Below are 23111 nucleotides of genomic sequence, written 5' to 3'. Positions count from 1 at the left end.
AAATTGAAAGACATCCTAAAAAAGACCAAACACAAAACTAACTGGTTTGTAATATACAAAAGTGTCTAAGACATGAAAGTAAAAGAAATGCTGAAAAATCTTCCAGACTGAAGGAAACTAAAGACACATTACAGCTAAATGCAATGTTTGATTCTGAACTGAATACTTTTACAGTAAAGAGTTTTTATTGAAACTGCTAGTAAAACTTGAATGTGGTTTGCAGATTGTTTGGTAGTAATAAATTAATGTAAATTTCCCTGATTTTGGTTGTTATATCGTGGTTACTTAGGCGTGTTCTGGGATGGGGTGGGGGGCATCAGGTCACTACTTAGTTTCAAATGGTCTAGAAAACAACATTCTGGTACAATACTTACAACTTTTCTGTAAATTTGAAATTGTTTCAAAATTAAAAAATAACACATGCGGTCTTGGGTCATGGTTTTAAATATTATAATCCTAACATGTGCACTATTATTTAATTGTTTAAAATTTTAAAAATAAAACAGTCTTTTGGTTTAATAATGGTCCCTTTGCTCATTTATTCAATTATTTCATTTATTCATTTACTCTTTCTTTCATTTATTCAGCAATTTACTTTTAAAACTACTCTGTGTCAGGCATAGTGTGGGATGTTCAAACATTTTCTATAAAGTTTTCATGTAATCATAACAATCCTGCAAGGTATAAATTATTATTCTAATTTGTACATGGGAATAATGTTCAGTGAGTTTTCAGCCAAGGCTACATGCAGTGTAAGAGAGCCTGAGTTCTAGTCCAAGACTTATAGACCCCACACAACAGGTAACACTTGACTCAGTGAAAGAAATTTAAGACAAATCATTTATCCTTTTAAGTGGTCAACTAATTAATAATTGTGGTAATATATAAACATTCCTTAAAAGCGTAACACTACAATCTTCTTTATTAAGTAGTGGTATTTCACACTAACTTCTAACAAAGAAAGAGAAATACCAGCTAAATATGTGACTAGAAAAAGACCTGGTAGGAACATAAATGCATATTACTCAGTGAAAGAAGCCAACCTGGAACAGCTACATATTGTACAATTACAATTATGTGACGGTAGGGGAGGGGGAGAGGAGTTTAGTGAGAAATTGGTAAAGGGCCATAAAAGATGATTGTATTGTACAATGTTGAATGTACTAATTATCCTGACTTGAGCATCATATATTGCACACGGGCATTGATATTCAATGCTGTACCCCACAGATATGTACAATCAATTATGTTTCAATAAATTTTTTAAAAAACAGAAAACTAAAACAAGTCAAAAAAATAAAACTAAAAGCTATATGATGTTGTGAAAAAGACAACACTATGGCAACAGTAAAAAGATTAGTGGTTGCCAGGGATGAACAGGCAGAGCACAGAGGATTTTTAGGGCAGCAAAACTACTCCGTATGATTCTATAATGATGGGTATATGCCACTATACATTTATTCAAACCCATAGAATGCACAACAACAATAATGAATTCTAAAGCAAGCAATGAACTTTGGCTAATTATTTGTCAATGTAGGTTTACCAGTTGTAGCATATGTAGCACTCTGGTGTGAGATATTGATAGTGGGGAGGCTGTGGATATGTTGGGGCAGAGGGTTTTGAAAATTTCTGTACCTTATGTTCAGTTTTCCTTTGAATCTAAAACTTCTCTTAAAGAAATAAAGTCTATTTTTTAAAATGTGACTAGAAGTGCAGCACATTCTGTAAGGTCACCCCAACTCTGTTAAATCCAGATATTTTGGCCCCATATCTGCTACTAACTGTGAAGCTCTAACAATTCTGAAAGCACTTCCAGTATGAATGAGACATCTACAGGGATGTCTGGAGGAGATTCCCAACCAACTTCCCAGGAAAGTTAGAAAAAGATCAAGGTCACACTGTGAGTCAAAGGAGGCTTGGTTGCAACAAATTAATGACATTAATAAGAAATTATCTAGTGACATCAAATCTCTTTTTTTTTCCCCCAGGAGAAAAAAAGGAGTTACTTCCTATGTGAAAACACTAAGAATATAAGAATGACTACCCCACACAGGCAGTCTGTGCAGCAGGGAATAGGAGTGAGCTAGAGCTGCTCAGCTCAGAGACAGAAGAAATTATACGAGGGTCTAGGGAGGAGGGTGAAATGTTGTGCAGGGTATGAAGAGCTCCCTCCATTGTTACCCACTAACCTTAAGTAAATTGGTCAGAAAGCTCATGGTACTATTGCTGTAGTGTGAGTTCTAGGGTAAGGTGCCAAGAGAGAGCAGAGGCTGTAGAAAGGTACTACGCTTGCACAGATTTGGAAATTGTGGTTTTAGGCCAAGTCTCCATGTATCACCAAGGGTCAGGAAAGCTTCAGGGTGCCTTTGGGTTCCATAAAATGTAGGTCATATATGTCATCAGATTGCTGTGTCAATACATGTTCCATGGAGAGTCAAGGGCAGGGGAGGAGCTGAGAGTACAGTTTGCTTACTTCAGTTTTTCAAAATGTGCCTGAAGAAATTTTGAAATTTCCCTCACATGCAATTTGTGCAATAAAATTACTGAACCCAACTGAATAATATCAATAAACTCACATACATAATATACATGCAAATCACCATTAATATATATTTCATCATTTAGTTTTGCACATGTACATGCATACCCACAAGTAGTAGATGGGTACTGAGAGAGAACTTACATAATAAAGTCTCATTATGATGAGTTAGGCTGCGCAATAAGGAACCAAAAACTCTTGGAAATATTTTAGGAAAATGCCAGATTTAAAAAAACACACCTACCTTCTTTCATTAATTATAAAATAATAAAGTTTCCTTCATGAGGAATAGGTTATTATTTCTTTGATTAACGACCACATAAAATTGGTTGACATTTTTGCATCTTTCAACAGGAGAATTTGACTTAGCATTGTGGGTTTACACTGAGACACCATTTTCAGAACTGAGACTGGCTATGAGGCAGCAGATTCCCAACTCCCATGCCTTGTTTACTCATTAAGGGAAGTAGGAAAAGAATAATCCACACTATTTAAATTACACCATTTTTCTTCTTGTGGGAAAAGTATGTAAATGTAGATTCACATAAGTTTAACACATATTATAAAACTATACTCCATAAATATGTATGGATGGATTGTGTCACAAGTCAGAGAGTAGGCTATGAAAATCAATGAAGAACACCTTTTAAAAACAGATCAGGAGAAACATTGGTAAGAAAAATTTTATTCTGACAATCACTGTTGCTTTGTGTTGCTTCGCCACCCACAGATTTGTCACCCTTCTTCCTCTGTGTGATGGAGATGCAAAGGATTACTCAAAGCCCATCTCCTCTGAGCAGTGAGAGACCCCGAAGTGGTTAATCTCCTGCCAGAACCCTCAAGCAAGAGGCAACCCTTCCTCGGGAAATTAACACCAAATTGGGGTTCTCTTCCTGCATTTATTTTCCAGACCAGGAAGTTACAGGAAGAGAACATAGGTGGGATTATAGTTTCACAATATAGGCTGGTAAATTTCAGTCAAACAAGCCAGATGACACTCCAGTAGACAATTAAGTGGTCCTATCAACAACAGCTTGATCTTAGCAAACATTCCTTCTCCCTCTAGCAGTTTTCCAGCAACTTATATATCAATCAGTAATTAGTCTGTCTTTGAGCCAGCAACCTTGCTGTGCCACATTTCTTATCTTGCAACAGAAACTCAATAGCCTGGGGAAAATTTCCTGTCCTTACAAGGTCAATATTTGAAACTGCAAGGCTTTGGAAAACCAGGCCCTGTGAAGTACATATGCTTTCTAGTATATTCCACAAATCACTTCAAAAAATAGTTATTTGGTTCCAATCCAATATTGCATGTCAAGTAATATGAGAGGACTCTGTCCTAAAGAAATGTTTTTGATGTTCAGAAAAAATTATTTGAGAAAGAGAAGGAAAAGAGAGAGAGAAAAGCTAACTAAAGGAAAGAATCTCTATTTTGTAATAAAAAATGCACCTTAACTTTGCTTTACAATATTTATAAATTGTACTAGGTTTTTATAATTGATGGAGTTTGGACATGTTGTCCCCTCCAAAACTCACGTGGAAATTTGATCCCCAATGTGGCAGTGTTGGAAACTGATTGAGTCATGGGGGCGGATCCCTTATGACTGGATTAATGCTCCCCCCCCCCCCCCGGGGGAGACGGGAGCAATGAGTGAGTTCTCGCTCTGTTAGTTCCTGCGAGAGCTTATTGTTTATAGGACCCTGGCACTTCCCCTCTCTCTCTGTTACTTCCTCTCTCACCATGTGATCTGCTTGTACCCGCCATCTGCCTGCCACTTTCTGCCATAAGTAGAAGCAGCCTGAGGCCCGTGCCAGATGCAGCTGTCTCAGAATTGTAAGCCAAATAAACCTCTCTTCTTTATAAATTACCCAGTCTCAGGTATTTCTGTTATAGCAACACAAAACGGACTAAATAATAATCATAGAAGTTTTCTTAATTCAATAAACTAGAAATTCTGTAGGTTCATTAGGCATTGACAGAAAAAAAAAAAATTCTGAAAGAAGAACCACGTTAGAAAATTAAAAGCATAGGCAGTGGGTTAAATAGTGAGTTAAATAGGATTAGATTGAGCATGTCTGATGGCAGGATTAATGAACAAAGGAAGTTCATTGCTTGAAATGCGTGTGCGTGCGTGTGTGTGTGTGTGTGTGTGTGTGTGTGTGTGTGTATAGCGAAATATCCACACTGTCCATGCAGCCTTGTATACTGGAAAAATATATCTTTGAAATCAAACTATAGAAACAAAAACCGTATTCCCATTAGAAAACAAAGCAAAAAAGAAAAAAATATGGAATCTTTCTGAAATCTAATCTATTTTTCCTTTCTCTCCACAGAGCAATTCCCAAGCAACAACCATAGCTGATGTCTGTGTGGCAGCAAGTAACATTACAGACCCATATAAATTCTCCTAAGGGCAGATGGATGGTTATTAAGTCACTTCTGAGTCACATCTATGTTCATCTTACAGCGATGCAGACAGGTATTATACCCACTAACTGTGTGTAAGTTGCTGGCTCCGGTTCAGTAATTCCACATAAGTCAAATCCATCTTGTTTCTTGTGATGAATATCACAGGATGAGGGAAGGTTCTGCCACAGCAGATACACTTGAACTTGCTGAAGTCTAAATGTTAGCTGGGACCTCTCCAGCTGTCAAGAGTGAAGTAAGATTACTGTGAAACCCTATGCAGAAAATTTTAAGCCTCACCAGTTTCTCCTAAACCCTGAGAATTAACCTCCTATCTCCAATTTCTGTGGTTTTACACCTGTCACTCATTCACATCACGGTTTTTTATTAATCCCGAATATGGGTGTCTGCAAAGCTCTCAACAATCATATTATGAATTTTAGTACATTTTAATGGCAATGAAAAAATATGGAGAGAGAGGGCTTACATCCCCCTGTCCTCTAAATTACATACATTTCTCCCTCATTTTTCTCTTCCTTATACCCTTCTCCCAATTAGTATTCAAAACAAAAATTGTCACCACCCGGAAAGTAGATTAACTCCCTTCTCCATAGATGTCAGTATTATCTGATACTCAGCCTTACAATATCTCAAACTATCTTTAATGAGCTTATCAAGAAATCACTCCCAAATACAGTATGCACTATATGAATTCTGGCAAATAGGATGTTCCCAACCTTATCACCTGTAACATATATAGATGGAGAGCTCATATGTACTCAATAAAAATATAAAATTCTGTACATGCATGGCAACCACCAAGCATCTTCTGGTAATCCAAATTGATCTCACAATGGGCTGAGAAGAGTCAAGAAATAAGTTTAACTCATGGTTTACTAATAAACTTAATGTGACAGAACTGGTCCCTACTTTGGTCTTCTGCTTTTCTTAATATGTTTATTCCATTTTGAAGTTAAATTTATTTGGCCTTTCATTTCTAAGAATATTGCAGACTAAATAACCTGAGAACACTCCCTGCGGATAATACTTATTTGTAAATATTGTTAATGAATGGCTGAGTTCACCTTATAGTAAAGGAAAACTGATAAAGCTATGATGTTTGGATGACCTCACTGACATTCAAATATGTCTAAAATGTAGTTCCAATTTGCCTTCTGTTCTAGGATTCAATAGCCATCAAATAGAATGGTATCATGTTATAAAGTAATTACCATTACCTTGGGATCAAGCTTTTATGAGATTTCTTGTAGAAAAACACTGCTGGCCTCTCTCTGCTCCCTTGCTGGGCTCTGCTCAAGGTTGGTGAGTTTGGAAATGCACACTTAGCATACCCTGAATGTAACTAAGAATCCTGCGCACTCTCCTCTTTTTAAATCTGTTTCTCCACTGAGAGAAGCTTTCTGGTTTCCTCTCATCAGTGTACTACAAGCAGACCTGTGATTACCCAGTTGTGCCATTGTTTGAATATGTTTAGAAAGGGGTAAAGCATTAGAAAGTCTGCTGTTAGTGCACACCTGAAACTACATTGCCCAGTTGGCTTTATGTAAGTGGATAATCTTGTCTCTCTGTCTCATTTATTGACATGTTGTAACCTCTGAGCACAAAGGTGGAGTATGAAGACAAGTGTTGGTTATTGCTCTCTCCAAGTACCAAATGATGTAATGTAGATTTATGAAAAACACTTAATTTACTATGACTATGAACTCATCAGTGAGCTGCTGACTGATTTGAAGTACCCTAGAAGTTCCCAAGTCCATAGGCTGTGTAAAATATCTTTTATTTGCACCCCAGCCCTAGCTCCATATGATCTCCAACTGTAAACTACTCTTCTAGTAGATACTTGACATGTTTTAGTCATCTAGGGTACTTAGAAAATCTGTTTTCTGTTCAGAGAATTCATGAAATTCTAAGCTGCAGTGTTATAAAACTCTTCTTTGGTGAACCAACACCATTAGCTCTAAGCCTGATTCTTTAAACACTCTTCAAATGCTGTTAAGTTTTTCAATACCCTTTAATTGATTCCTTTACAATTTTAATGACTGATCGTTTGTTACATGTAGCTAAGAACCTGAACAAATCCTTTGTACTTTTTCCAGGTAATGTTAGCCAGAACTACCTACCCTCAGTCCCCATTCCCACTGATTACAATGGTCTTCATTAACCTGTGGCCTTGCTCCTTATAATACATATCATTAAATTCTAGAGCAGTCTTTAAAAAAAGTTCGATGCATATTCCATGTAAGTTAACTTTTCAAGTCTTAAAAGAACTTCCCATCATGTTCAAAAACTTTCTCTAAATACATTAACCCCCTCAACTATGTTTCTTTTTTGAATTCTGAAAACACAAACTACCTACACAACACAGTTGCCCTTCCTGAATTTAGACTGCTTTTCCAAGGAAACAGAGGGAGCTAACTTTACTGAATATATACTATGGGTAATGTATGGAGATAAATGCTTTATATACATTACATCCTTTGACTCTCCCATTCTCACTACAAAAGCAACATGAGTTCTCTGTTTTTACTTTACAAACGAGAAAAGCAAGGCTCACAGAAATTATGCAACTTGTTGACATTCACACATTCAGGACTCACAAGTCTGTATGATTCCAGCTATTTTCTTTCACTACACTGTGCAATATAGATCTCAGTTTTAGATCCAGCTTATAAAATATTGACAACTATGTCAGATATAATATGCTGTATTTTAGGAAAAAACCTCAGGGCATAATGGTTCCCATGGAAACATGAGCTAGCAGAAAAGGAGAGAATTCAAGCTAGAATGAACTCACATGCTTGGATAGGATAGGCCTGGTTGGTAGGTCTTTAGAAGCAGGCTCCTAGGTGAACCTCTCAACACATAGCAGCCTCATTCACATTAAAGAAAATGGTTTGAAGTATTTTAATGAGGCCTCTAGAGCAATTTCTACAATGGCTATTATCAAGAAAACAGGATTATATCCATTCATAAAGCCACAACTGGACCATGAGGTCAGTTCTGTCCATTAAACAATTATTTACTGTCTGATATATACCAGTTATTATTAGATACTGAGGATACAGAGGATAATTTGATGTTGGGGATATCTGATCATCATCAGTAGCAGGACTCAGCCACTGAGTTCTGATATCAAAACAGAATAAAATTTTTTAAAAGGAGAGGGAATTTGAAGAATCAGAGTAGAAAACAAATTGTAACCCAGAGGTAGAATCTTAGGCACAATATAGGCAAAAATTAGGGATGGATGGAATGAGTTCCTGAAGCACATTTTTAAGGACCAGTGGCCACCAGATGATCACAAGATTCTGTGTCTAGATCTCTACCTAATTGGAATTTCAACTTCTTCCCTTAGATCTATGTTCTTGCTCTTAGAGATCCCAAAGTCTCAGATTCAAGAAGGGGATTCATGGATCGATCTCTATGGTATGTTTCATAACTTTCTACTACACTAAACTCATTGTAAAAGCATTGCACTGAATGTTTTACTGTTTTACTTCTAACTTTTAATGTGTCCCCTATGGCCAAGGTTTTTATTAAACAATATATCACAATATTATCTCATCAAGCTATTGAATTTGGTCTGTTTACTTGGTCGGAGAAAGTGAATATTTCATTTTAAATCTTTTGAATACGGGTTTTATATTTGGGATTGGTCAATTGTCATAAGTATAATGATTGGTTGCCATTAGAAATGCAGTGTAATGATGACTGGTTGCCATTAGAAATGTAGGGTTTTGGAACAAAGAGCACCTTTATGCTTTATAAAATAAACACACACCTACCATATTGCTGTTGCTGGTGCAATTTAAAATGATTGTGGAGCTCCTGATAGGTAATATGTGTTCTCCTAATGCATTTTCATGACTTTTAGATTTTGTGAGTTTCCATAAAATTTTCACACAGATATGTATGACGTCCAATTAGAAATTAAATTGAATGCTCAATCATAATTATATCAAATGGCTGAGATTTCTCTAAAGTAAACTGATTCTTATCAAAGCATCCCCAGTATTACTTGTTTATATACTCAGCTCCCAGTCACTGGTGTTATATTCTTCCCTTCCTTTCCTACTATTTTCTGGACTGTATAAGTGATTTCTGCAGAAATTACCAACACAAATATCCCAAACCTAAGACACATATACACCATTTCTGGGTACATACAATACTCTAATTTTATGCTAGATTTTATTATGAAAATGATAATAATAGTTATAAGCTGAAGAATATACACACAGAAACAATTTAGACCAGGCATTAGCACATTTTTTCTATAGAGATTCAGACAGTAAATACATTAGGCTTGTGGGCCATACAGTCACTATCACAATTACTCAACTTTGTTGTTGTATCATAAAAACAGCCATAAACAATAAACAAATAAGAGTGGCTATGTTCCAATAAAACTTCACTTACAAAAGAAGTTAGTAAGAAGATTTGGTCTATGGGCCATAGTTTTCTGACCTTTGATTTAAACACTGCACGAATGTTACAGTTTACTTAAGATTAAATAAAATTTTAGTTTAAAAATTAAAATTATAAATTTTTTGACCAGGGTTCAAAGATCAAAATCAAAAGTACAATAATTGAACATTTAAAGACTGCCAAAAAGAAGAGGCCCAGACAGTCCCTGAGGGCTTAACAAGGGTCAATAAAATCAGATCTACTACAATCATCCACGTCTTTCTCTCTTACAATTCCCACTACCCTCTCATACTTTACTCCCAGGCTAACTTAAAGAGAGGGAAATGAGAGAGACTGGAGAGAGGGTTTTTCAACATAAATATAAACACTTTCCACTTAATGAAAAGTAAATATTAGTGATGAGAAAAAATGTTCTTTGAGGTAAAGTGAGAGAGAATTTCCCTTGTCCCTAAGTAAAGTTTCATTGCAGAAAACTCTAGCTCAGCCACACCCAAAGACTTGAGGTACAAAAAAGAAGGGAAAACGATCACTCCGTTCCCTGGATGGATAACGCATGGACTGCAGAATCCTGAGTTCTGTTCCTGTGCCACAGTTAGAATGAGGTCGATCATAGGGAGGTAGTTCTTAGGAGCACTGGACATATAACCCCATCTATTTTAAGCAGCACGTGAACACTGAACAGTGTCTGTTTACAGCTTATTAAATTCTAAGGACTTGAAACTTGTTGGAATATACACCCAGAAATGAAGAAGGAGCAAGAAACAAGTTATAATATTCTTATGCAGAAGTAGAATCCTGGCTGGCTGGTTAGCTCAGTTGGTTAGAGTGTGGTGCTGATAACACCAAGGTCCGGGGTTTGATCCCTGTGGCCAGCCACACACACACAAAAAGAACTGAAGAAGTGTCATCCAAGTTCTTGAAGTCTTCCCTCAAGACCTGTAGAAAAGAAACTTGGCATTTCTTGGGAAGGAACACAAAGATTTGAATAGGTGACAGACACTAGAAAACATCCTGGGACATCAAGTGGACAATTTATACTAGAATGACTTGGGGACATGCACCACTAGTGAGAATGAAGGAGAACCAACTGGCTTTCTCTGAAAGATTTCTCAGTAATAAAGAGAAATTGAATGAAAATAAAAATTCCACCCAAAGAAACTCAGACACTTCCCACACAAAAACAATCACATTGGTAGAATTGGGTTCCACCAGTGAAAGATGGACTCATACAGATTGACACTGCCTTGTTACCAATACAAACTTCTTATAATAGAAACCATTATCTCTCATGTCTGTGTAACTGGAACTTTGGTAATAGATTAAAAAATGTTACAGATGTGAATATCATGATTGACCACATCCTCCCCTTTTACTCCAAGCAGAGATGCAGCTCAAGCCCATTATAAAGAGAGAGAAGCAGGTTACATTTAATCTGAGTCTGAGACTGAACTTTCAAAATGACCTAGGTTTGTATTAACCAAAGGAGAAGTGAAAGTTTAGTAAATTCACAAGATGTTAAAGGATGTGAAAAGTGTACTTTGCATGTCATGCCTGGAAACAATCAAGTTAAATCATTTCTTATCTATTACTATTAGACCAACTCAATATATAACCCATAAAATGACGGTCAGTTTACATCAAGCATTCAAACAGATGGTAAGATGATTTAGGGAAAACTTGCTTCAAAAACAGAAAGAACTTCAGCTATGGTGTGGAAATTACTATATATAATATATGTGTGCATTTTTAGCTAGACCACCAACCCATGGCATTGATTCCAATTACATCTATTGTTTTAGTGTATTCTGTCAAGAAAGGAAGATTGTATTTCTATTCCAGCCATTTATCATGAATTCTAGAATACCCAGGAGAGATTCCCTGGAAATAATTCATTTACATGTGTCATCCTAAGCATCAAGTAAAGGTCAAGGAGTAGTCTGGATTCTGGCCCTATTTGAAGCAGATGTAGCACTGCATTCTCAAACTATAATTGTACCTTTTTCTGTGGCCATGTAATAAAGGCAACAATATTATCATGTACTAGAGCAATGAATATACCATAACCCACTGGTTTTTCGCTGTGTGTCAATTTACAATAAAATGTTTTCAATTACTATGGAGTCAGTTACTCAAAATGAAGGCAATAAAGATACCAGACCTTTTAAATACTTTATCTCACAAAATCCTTTAATCAAACAGTTGTGCTTTCACTAACAATGTTCATTTCAAACACTGCAATTTATTGCCCGTGGAATCTGACATCCAAATTACATATTGTACTCAGAAAAGAAAATAAAAGATTTATAACAATTTTTTTCTGTTAGTCAAGAAAAAATTTTTTAACATGAAGTGTTATGTTAAAGATGTCTGTGAAAACAGCCATGTTAAAGGCTCAGCGGCACATAGAAATATAAACAATATAGTATCTTATTTTTCAACATAACTCAATTTTACATGAAGTCATGATAAGAATAAGTATTCTAGAGATATTTGAGCACAGATATATGACTATATCTTGAAAAATTAAATTCTTAGCCTGAAAGGCAGAACAAGATGGCAAACTAGAAGACCTTACTACTCGTCTCTCCTACAAAGACAGACAAAACTATAACTAAACAGTTACATTTGGATGAAAATAACTAGAGAGTACCAGTGCTGAGCACATCAAAGGGGTAACAAAAATGCTAGTGAGCACAAAAACTCAGGATGGCCACGTAGAAAACAGAAGAAAATACCTGGCCTCCAGCACCACCACATCCCCCAACCAAGATCAACAGGGAACTAAAAGAAACTTCTCCCTATAAGGAAAGGTAAGTGAGTGGACCCCAGCAGCCCTCAACAACGCCTTCGACACCTTCAGTTCTCACCACTGGGGACCCCAGCAGTCACACAGACACTAAGCCCAGCTGAGGGAGCTGCCTAGAGTTCACACAATTGTGTTCTCTCCAGAAAACTGACACTGTGCCCTGCCTGCTGTGACCCATGCTGCTACTGTGCTAGGTCCTCTTGGAACCAAATCTACTGCTGGAAGATGTCTTACCCTGGGGTAAATCCTTTTGTCCTAGAGGATAAGCCACCATTGAAGCACCCACACTGGATGACCTGACTTCCTTAAGCCAACCTGCAAGAAGCTGTTACACCCTACCCTGAGGGGCTAAGAACAGTTGAGCCAACCCTCCCCCTCCCCATTTGCAGCTGTGACTCACCCCCCTGGGACTGAGTTAAAGTGGTTCATCACCTGCTGGAGAATTGGTATCTTGGCTGAGAAGCTGCTTGGTCAAGCCGAACAGCTGCACATCCCAGAGCTCAGCTGACATGGTACCCCTCATCCCAGGGAAACAAAGCAGTGGCTGAACTGAAACACCCTGCCCTACTGCCTATCTACTTTCTACCTGCTTCCCTGGAGCTGGACTTTTCCCCTGAAGACTGAGCTGCTGAGACACCCACTTCCTAAGGAAGTGAAGTCAGTTCTGTGTGACTTCCTGCCCTGCAAGACCAAAATGACAACTATATTCTGCCATTCTGAGTTCTTGCTGGTGCTGCATCTAACCTCACAGAGACTAAGATATTGCCGTGTCCCACCATTCTGGGGATAGAGGAACCACTACAAGGTGCCTTGCCCCCTGGAAACTCAGTGATAACTGAGCCCCATTAGCTCTGGTTCCCAAACCACAGCCATACTCTGCTCCCAGACCCCCACAGCATACCTTCTCCTTAAGAGTCAGGTCACTGCTGTGCCATGTCCCCCAGTGTTAGAGTCATGACTACAACCCAGCTCACTGGTCTATGCTGTGGGGAGAAGGGAGTTTTAGAATCAAAGATCCTGGTGTTTCAGGCAAATGACATCCAATCCTGCCACAGAAAGTAAACCTGCACCCCAAGACCAAGGTGCCACAATAGGTACACAAGACCCTGAGCCCAGGATCCTTGCCACACAGCCACTTCAAGCACCTGCACCTGATATTTAGTACTGCTGCAGCTACTTGTAAGTCGGGTCAGACTCAACATCAAAAGGAAACCCTTTGGCAAAGTCTCTCCATTCTGGGAAAAATGAGAATAGAAGTACACCAAAAGCCCTTGCTACCAAAGATCTTAACAACCTATATTACCACTTATACCACAGAAATACAAAAGATCATTAGAGACTATTATGAACAGCTATACACCAACAAAATGGAAAATCTTGAGGAAATGAATAAACTCCCAGGCACATGCAATCTACCAAGACTGAGCCAAGAAGAAATAGAAAACCTGAACAGAACAATTATAAGTAATGATTGAATTAGTAACAAAAAGTCTCCCATTAAAGAAAAGCCCAGAACAGGATGGCTTCACTGCTGAATTCCTCCAAATATTTAAGAATTAATACAAATTTTTTTCAAACTGTTTAAAAAAATTAAATATGAAAGAACCCTTCCAAACTATTTCTATGAGACGAGCATTACTCTGATACCAAAACCAGAAAAGGACAACACAAAAAACAAAAATTATAGGCCAATATCCCTGATTAAGACAGTTGCGAAACTCCTCAGCAAAATACCAGCAAACTGAATCTAGCAGCATATTAAATATCATTCACAGTGATCAAGTGGGATGTACCACAGAAATGTAGGTAAATTAATACATGTGATATTTCACATTAATAGAATAAAAGACTAAAATCATATGATTATCTCAATTAATGCGGAAGCATTTAATAAAATCCAAAATCCCTTTATAATGAAAACCATTAACAAATTAAGTATAGAATGTACCTAAACACAATCAAGTCCATATACGACAAATGCACAGCTAATATCATACTGAACAGGGACAAGTTAAAAGCTTTTTCTTTAAGAACTGGAACAAGACAAGGATGCCTACTCTCTCCACTGTTATTTGACATAGTACTGGACGTCCTAGTCAGAGCAATTAGGAACGAGAAAGAAATAAAGGGCATGCAAACTGAAAAGAAAGTCAAATTGTCTGTTTCAAGATGACATGAGGTTATCCATAAAAACCCTGAGAACTCCACCAAAAAATTTCAGAACTGATAAACAAATCAGTAATGTTGTAGGATGCAAAATCAATGTACAAAAATCAGTAGTGTTTCTATACACCAATAACAAGAAAGATGGAAAAGAAAAATAAGAAAGCAATCCCATTAACAATAACAACTGAAAAAAAAAATCTAGGAATAAATTTAATTGAGGTGAAAGATCTCTATGATGAAAACTATAAAACACTGATAAATAAATTGAAGAATACACAAAGAAATAAAAAGACATCCCATGTTCATAGATTGAAAGGGAATTGAAGAATTAACATTGTAAAAATGACCATAGTACCAAAAACATTTTATAGATTCAATACAATCTTATAGAAATACAGATTTCATTTTTCATAGAAATAGAAAACATGATTTTAAAATTTGTGTGGAACCACAAAGTACCCCATATAACTAAAGCAATCTTGAACAAAAAGGACAAAGTTGGATATATCACACTTCCTAACTTCAAAATATAGTATAAAGCTATAGTAACCAAAACAGCAGTGTACTGGCATAAAAATAGACAAATAGACCAATGAAACAGAATACAGTTCTCAGAAATAAACCCACACACTTACTGCCAACTAATTTGCAAAAGAAGTGCCAAGAACATACAGTAGGAAAAGGAGAGCCTCTTGAACAAATAATGCTGAGAAAACTGGGTATCCACATGAGAAGATTGAAACTAATCCCCATTCCCCATCTCTCCCCATAAATGAAAATCTACTCAAAATGAATTATAGATCTAAATTTAAGGCCCTCACTTAGGAAAATAATAGATGAAAACTTAGGGGAAATGCAACATGAAATGAGAATAGGCAGCACTTTCTTGAGTAAACTACAAAGGCACAGGCAACTAAAGCAAAAGTGCACAAACGAGACTACATCAAACTGAAAAGCTTCTACACAGCAAAGGGCACTATCAACAAATTGAAGAGACAACCTACAAAATGGGAGAAAGTGTTTGCAAACTACACATCAGACAAGGGGCTAATATCCAGAATATATAAGGAACTCAAACAACTCAACAGCAAAAATACACAAACAACCCAATTAAAAAATGGGCAAAGGACCAGAATAAACATTTCACAAAGGAATACATAAATGGCTAACAAGCACATAAAAAAATGCTCAAAATCACTAATCATCAGAGAAATACAAATCAAAACCACAAAGAGATATCATCTCACACCAGTTAGAATGGCTATTATCTGCAAGAGAGGAAATAAATGCTGGAGAGGATGCAGAGAGAAGGGAACTCTCCTATGTTGCTGGTAGGAATCTAAAATAGTACAGCCATTATGAAAAACACTATGTAAGTTCCTCAGAAAACTCAAAATAGAACTACCATATGATCCAACAATCCCACTACTGGGTGTATATCAAAAGGAAAGGAATTCAGTATATTAAAGAGATATTTGTGCTTCCATGATTATTGCAGAACTATCCACAATAGTCAAGATGTAGAATCAATTCAAGTGTTCAGCAAGAGATGAATGGTAAAGAAAATGTGGTATATATACCCAATGGAATAATATTCAGCCATAAAAAAGAATAAAATCCTGTCATTTGCAGCAACATGGATGAACTTCGAGGACATCATTTTAAGTGAAGTAAGTCAAAAACAGAAAGAGAAATGCTGCATGTTCTCATTCATATGTGGAAACTATGAAAGACAATCACACAGAAGTAGAGCATAGTATGGCAGTTACCAGAGGCTGGAAAAGATAGAGGAGAGAAGAGATTTAAAAAAATAAAAGACTGTGTTCTAGGGTATGAATAAAAAACAAGTAATGCATTGAATCAGTTGTTAGATCAGTATCTTCTGAATATTTAGCAGAGGTATGTAGAAAAACAAAGCAATAAACAAAAAAGCAGACAACTGGAGCAATAAAGGTGGGTACCAGTGTGATATAGATACATCATGATGATAATTAAAAACTATATAGTTATTATATGACCCTTTCAATTAAATGTGGTGGGTTAAACATGTTTATTTCTATTTCTTTTTTTTTTATGGTAACATAGTTGATTGTAGATATCTGCAGGGCACAGAGTTGAATATCAATACCTATGTGTAATACTTGATGCTCAAATCAGGGTAATTAGTATACTCAACAGTATATGATGTAATTATACATTGTCCAAAATTGAAAATTCAAGAAATAGTGCAAAATATGTTACTTAAAAATATGAAGATATAATCCACAAACAGCAAGGAAAAGAGTTGAATGTACAGCCTCTGGGAAGTGAGACCCAGAGGTGTGCTATGGTGATTCTATAGCTTGGGTCTCCGTGGAGATCCGAAATCATTTCGTGATTCAGAATTCAGAATTTAGAAATCTTCAACACAGAGAGGAAATACAGTGCAAAAATCGTGGAATGTACTATAAAGCATATGTACTTCACAAGGCCTGGTTTTCCAAAGCCTTGCAGTTTCAAATGTTGACTTTGCAGAGGACTGGAAATTTTCCTCAGGCTATAAAGTCTCTGGTGTAAGATAAAGATTTGTGGCACAGCAAGGTTGCTGGCTCAAGGACAGACTAGTTACTGATTGTTATGTAAAGATACTGAGAAATTGCTGTAAGATCACTTAATTGTCTTATGAAATGTCATCTGACTTGTCTCACTGAAAGTTACCAGCCTATATTGCTAAACTATAACCCCACCTATGTTCTCTTCCTGTAACTTCCTGGTCTGGAAAATAAATGCAGGAAGAGAACCCCAATTCGGGGTTAATTTCCCAAGGAAGGAATGCCTCTTGCAAGAGGGTTCTGGCAGGAGATTAACCACTTTGGGGTCTCTCACTGCTCAGAAGAGACGGGCTTTGAGTAATCCTCTTTGGCTCCATCACCCAGGGGAAGTGGGGTGACAAATCCGTGGGGGCAAAGCAACAAAAAATAACATATATTATATCAACACTTCCAATGTAGTTTTAGACAGCACCATATAATCATGTATATATTCATACTTCTGAGGCAAAACATTTGAATGTTCACAGTTCATAGACAATACATATACATATAAAAAGATTATAAATAGGCTTATGTAACTTTAGGTAAGGTTTTGCCATCAAATGAGTTTTAAAAAACTTTTTTTTCCTATTTCAAAGCTCTTTGAAAATCTGAATTGTAGAAAAGGAACTTTTTATCCATTTGAAACTTCTTTTTTTTTTTTTAAACCATGTACATGCTGTCTTTTGATAATAATATGAATACATTTTTAAAAGGCAGATCAAGAGTAAATCACAATACAATTAAGAAAAATTGAAGATGGCTTGACAACTCATTTTCAGAGAAACACTGAGGTTTATAAAATATAGCTGGTGAAGAAATGCAAGAAAATGCTGAAGAAAATGTATTGGGTTTTACACCGTTGGTGCTAAAGTAGCCAGATAAGGAGTGAACCAATTCAGTTAGTATAAGGATAAATAAATAGATCTGAATGTATAAAGATATACTTTTAGAATAATGTAATAAATTCAGTTTATTATCAAAGAAAATCTAAAAATATTGGATTAAGTTAAATTACATTACAGTAAATTAAACTTATAAAAAGAATCAACATGATTTCTTCACTTAATGATTTTGATGTTTCCATATTTAGATTTTATAGTTTGTAAACAAAGGTTAATCTAGCAGGCCTGGGTTGTTTAAACCTGAGTATTCCCAAGAAAGACCTTTTTTCAGGCCTGGCCCTTGGCTGGTTACTGAGAGCTGAGCCCTTGCAAGGTTTTGCTTTACAGAATGTTTTGTATGCCTGCAGGTGAGGGCCATGCTATATCAGTTTGACCAGATAGTTTATACTAACAATGTGATTTCTGGTAAACACCTGTATTTTTTTCTGAGGCTCTGAAATCTGAGTAGCAGGGTAGCTGCAATGCCTGACTGACTGACCACCAATAAAAACCCTGGGCACCAACTCTCAGGTGAGCTTCCCGGGTTGGCAATACTTCACTTGTCACACATCATTGCTGGGAGAATTTAGTTCCTCCTATAAGACTGCACTGGAAGGGGCTACCTGGAAACTTACATTTGTCTTCTCTCAGACATCTCCAAGCCCATGTGCCTTTTCCCTTCACTGATTTTAATCTGTATCCTCTCATGCCATAAACTGTAATCCTGAGTATAAGAGCTGATATCTGAATCCCCCTATTGAATTACTGAGTCTCAGGGTGGTCTTTGGGTCCTCCATCACACGTGGTATTAAAGATTATCCTAAAATAGTGAAATTTGACATTTACCTAAGTGTGCGTGTGTTTCTGATGCCAGAAAATTAGTTTACTAAGATTTCTTTCGTTAAAGTTGCCAGCTATTGTTACTCTTATTTGCTATATATTTCTTTTAATTTCAGGTCTTATATTTTGTTGTAATTTGGTGTATTAATAGCCTGCTTGGAGTCTAAAACTCTGTCACTAGGGTAGTAGCATAAATGACTTGTACCTGCTGTTCTGATGCTGTGAAGAAAGTGGAGTTGGTTTGGTCAAGTTCCCTCGCCTCAGGTTGGGCTGGGTATGAGTCAGCACATCATCCGTTGCAAACACATTACCCGGGAGTAGAGTTAGTGCGCATGCGCGCCCATGTACCGCTTGGCTCCTTGCCATTTTTGTGTACCTCCTGTGTATGGAAGGCGGTGGCTCTGAACCAATGGTCAGCGGAGCTGGCATCTAAAAATAAAGCATGTCCACTTTGCCAGCGGCTCCTCAGTTTTTTTTTCGATTACGTGGCTCAGGACCTGCACAGGGTGGGGTAGAAAGGTCTGTGATCCACCCTTACAGATGCCCTCTAAGCAAATCCACTATCTTAACAGTCTCCCAGGTGTTGGGCTCAGAAAGTGATACCCCAAAGTCAAGGCTCAGTATCAGCCTCAAAAGCAAAGTTTGCCTCTGACTTTCTCCTGCTCTCCTGTGCCTCAGCCTCATTCTCCCCTGAAGAAAGCCGTAGAAACTAGAATCCCTTTTCCCCAAGGCAGGTCATGGAAACCAGAACCTTTTCCTCTAAAGCCAGCCATAAAGACCATAATTATGCTCTAATCTTTCTCCCCCCTTTCTATCTTGGAGTTAGCCATAAAGAAATTTTGTGACCCACCTTGTCTGATGGCAAGTCATACCCCCATTCCAGAAAGGTTTCTGGTTCATTCCCTGGAAGAATAAATGCTACACAGAAACGCCGAGAAGAATCTGGAGAGGCCTTGCTGGTTTTCGTCTATTATCATTAGATTATTCTTCTCTTGTCCGTATTGTCCACAGCTGTGCCTGCTTTATAGAACCAATAAAATTGACAATTTTTCCTATTTCTTCAGGTCTTTGTTCGAAAGGCTCTGTGTCACATAAAACTATGACAAATGAAATTTGTTATGCATTTTCTTCATATTAATCTATGTTTACCAGAAGATTTTTCAGAGAACCTTCAGAAAGTTAAAGGGGATGTCTTCCCTTGACCCCTACACAGGTAAATTTTAATTCGGAGTTTTGTTACAAGCCACAATGAATAATACAAGGGTACTCTAAAAAGTTTATGGAAAGACTCATATTATCTTTTAATTCTATTTTTCCATAAACTGTTTGAAGAAACCTCGTATGTACCATGTGAGAGAAACTATTGACCCTTTCAGCTGGGTTCAGGTTCACCAATCTAGCAGAATTTCATTTATGTGACAGGTCATATAAAATTGGTAGTAACTAATACCAAGAGCAAATACACATTACTTGTAGCCAACTCATACTGCTGTTAAGATGACTGAGCAAAATATGGTATACAAGAAGGACTGCATAAATTCAGTAAAGAAGGACTGTGTAAACTCAATAAAGATTACGTTTGTGTTTGTAGATCAAAGCAGTTGCCAATTTGCTCAATTTGTTTCTTTTACTCCAGTTTAGCTCCCTTTTCAGCTCTACAAGGAAGGAGGGATCTTCTGAGATTGCTCATGTCTGGTCTGGATGATGTTCCAATGAGAAGAGAAAGGATTTTCAGAGTAATGTCCTGCTTAACAAGGTAGCACAGGATCTGCAGTGAGACTTCCCCAAAGTCAGAGTGTATAAATTCCTTTAGAGTTGTATGTTAACAGATAGCTGCAATGGACCACATCCCCAGTTACCTAATCTGAAAGATAATTAAAGCAGACTCTTTCTGACTAATGATCCTGTATTTTCAAGGTTGAGCAGAAAGTGTGGGAAGACTAAATTTTTTGTGTCTAAACAAAGCAGCATCTGCTGCAATCATTAACTGAACACCCTTCTCTAATATGTAATTGGTGTTTTATATTTTTTGTCTTTGAGCTGTTCTTTCTACCTAGTATGCCTTGCTCCTTGCTGTGCTGTCTGGTCCTTCTGCCTCTAGTTACAGTAACAAGAAGCAATCCTGCAGGGAGGGCATCAAGTCGTATACTTCCTACTAGGCTGTCAAAAATTAGTTGCTATGAAAATATAAGTCATATGTAGAAAAAGATTACTTTAACCTTTGAAAAGCACACCTTGAAAATAATTTTCTAAATAAAAATGTTTATTTTCCTCGAGAAAAAAATAATACATTGTAATTTGGAAAGGAGAGAAAGATTTTCTGTCCTCTACAAACCTACTCCTTTTGTTTTCTTCACCTTATGTCTCACATACAGAAGTCTTTCAGCATTAAGAAGAGTGAGGTCCAGGCCATACTCCTCAGAGGGAAAATCTGAAGATACCCCTTATAAAGACAGAGGAGAAAATAGTGGCATGACTGAAAATATAGAAAGTAACAGAGTATGAGTCTCATCTTCCTCCTCTTCCTTTTTTATTTTCTTCTTCTTTACTTTTTCTTATTAGTCTGTTTCTGTTGTTTATAACAAAATACATGGAACTGGGTATTTTATAAAGAAAACAACATTTATTGCTTACAGTTTCAGAGGCTGGAAGTCCAAAGTCCAGGGAACACATCTGGTCAAGGCTTTCTTTGGTGGTGACTTCAGCGACAGCAGAGTATCACATGGCAGAAAGTGGTGAAATAGAGAGAGCAAGAGACCAACCACTTCATTCACTCTCCTTTTAAAGCCCTGAGGACTATGCCCCTGACCACCATTTTTAATCCATTCATTATTGCACAGTCCTACAGTCTAATCACCTCTTCAAGGCCTCACCTTTCAATTACCATAATAGGATTTCTCACCCTTTTAACAGTCACAGTAGGGGCTAAGTTTCTAATACATCAAACTTGGGGGACACAATTCAAGCTTCAGTGAGTTTTAGGGGGACATAATTCACTGCACTGCACTTATATCTTCTATTTTGCATCCCTCATGATTTAAAAAAATAATGAAGGTATGACTGTGGGAAGACACTGAGAATAATGCAAATTCAGTGAATAAATATGACCATGGATTATTTACATCATCAAGGACTATCCCATTAAAATGAATAATAGCTTAAGACAAAACCAATAAAATCATATTTCTACAAGGTGATCATACAAAAGTAAAGAGCCAATACTAAAAAAATTTTACTGACTTTATTTTCCTATGCTTATATTTTGTGATAAATTTAGGAACTCATTTTGCTTTCAAAACAAATTGCCATCTTTTAATTTGCATTACATTTATTCATTCAACAATAATTTATTGAGTGTTACATTCACTATGTGCCAGTTACTCTTTTAGGCACTGAAGATAAAACATTTAACAAAACAGACAAAAATCTCTGTCATGATGGAATTTATGTTGCAAATAAAGATTAGAAAAGATTAGACAACACTCATAGTAAATTAGTACATGATATAATTTACTTGAAAGTAACAAGTGCTTTGGAGCAAAGGGAAGCAGGTTGGTGTGGCTGAAGAGAGCAAGGGAAAGAACAAGACAATCTGAGGCTGTGGAGGCACAGGGCTGGGCTCCCAATGGCCATCATAATGATGCTGGCTTTTAATCTGAATGAAATGAGGAACCACTGAGATGTTAAACAGAGGAGTAACATTGTCTCCATTAAGAATTTTTAAAAGATTACTGTGACATGAAATCAAGAAAGAAACACAATATTTATAACCTTAATTTCTTCTTCATTTTAAAAGTCCGGGGAATGAGATTGTATATGTTGATAAGTGGAAAGTTATGGAATGGGCCAGCACAGATTGGATTTACAATCCAGGGAGTCAAGGAATTGGTCCAAAAATGAAAATGCTGACTCAAGGAAATCATTTAGAAAAATGTCCCAGAAATACGAAGAACTTGCTTGAGGAAATAAAACACAATGGAATCATTCCATCTCTCTTCTCTTCCTTCAAGAGTCCTCCTTTATTTTCAGCTCCTGACTGGATGCTTTGCCTCACACAGGTTTGTCACCTCTCTTCCCCTTGGTGATGGAACCACAAAAAGGATTACTCAAAGCCCATTTCTTCCGAGCACAGAGAGACCCCCGAAGGGGTTAATTTCCTGGAATCGTCGAGAGAGGCATTCCTTCCTTGGGAAATTAACCACAAGCTGGGGTTCTTTCCCCACATTTATTCTCCAGACCAGGAAGTTACAGGAAAAGAACATAGGTGGGGTTATGACTAAGTATAGTTTAACAATATAAGCTGCTAACATCTAACATCAGTCAAACAAGCAAAGTGACATTCCATAATGCAATTTGCAAAAGATTAAGTTGATCCACCAACAAAAGCTTGACCTTAGCAAACATTCTCTTTCTCTACAGAAGCTTCCCCAGTATTTTACATATCAAT

The sequence above is a fragment of the Cynocephalus volans genome, chromosome 2 (genome assembly GCF_027409185.1).
Source record: "Cynocephalus volans isolate mCynVol1 chromosome 2, mCynVol1.pri, whole genome shotgun sequence".
NCBI classification, from domain to species: domain Eukaryota; kingdom Metazoa; phylum Chordata; class Mammalia; order Dermoptera; family Cynocephalidae; genus Cynocephalus; species Cynocephalus volans.
This window is presented reverse-complemented; position numbering follows the sequence as displayed.